Source organism: Suricata suricatta, chromosome 2 (assembly GCF_006229205.1).
Source record: "Suricata suricatta isolate VVHF042 chromosome 2, meerkat_22Aug2017_6uvM2_HiC, whole genome shotgun sequence".
Classification (NCBI taxonomy): domain Eukaryota; kingdom Metazoa; phylum Chordata; class Mammalia; order Carnivora; family Herpestidae; genus Suricata; species Suricata suricatta.
In genome coordinates, this window is record NC_043701.1 from 109713240 (window position 1) to 109713846 (window position 607).

The following is a 607-nucleotide window of genomic DNA, read 5'->3' on the forward strand; positions in this document are numbered from 1 at the left end:
ACTTGTCCTAAAGGACCTCCCCTCGGTTCCTTTGGGGCATAATTGACAGGGAACAGCTAACCAGAACCACAGGAATGAAGAGGCTTATGTGCAACATATCAAGGCAAGTTCTCAGTGTAACATGAAGCTGGCTGCTTGTCTTCCATTGTCAGTTCTTTTAAATTTATGACTGGCAGGTGAGAGCTGACACTTCCCGCCTTTGGTTTGGTTCCTGACATTTTAATATGGTTGATCCAAGTCCCTTGCCTTGATTTCCCCAGGAGACAAGAGGGGACTCTGTAGCTTTTAAACTTTACTTTTCAGGGGTGTATGTGTGGGATATCTACGGAAATACATGGAAAACGTGAATATGCAAATGATGTATGTAAAACTTGGATGCATTGGAGATGGTAAGGGATCCAGACCGCGGGTGCCCAGGGCCCTGGCCCGGGTACACCCATCCCTCCCCGTCCCCTCCCCCTCTCCTCCGTAACCAACTCAGGCGCCCGCAAGCCAAGCCCACCGCGAGCCAGAAGGGTAAGTGGGAGGTGTGGGCTGGTGCACGCAGGCTCAGCTAGCGGCCAAGGAGGTTTGCAGCAGCCGCGCGACTGGGGACCCCCAGCCGCCC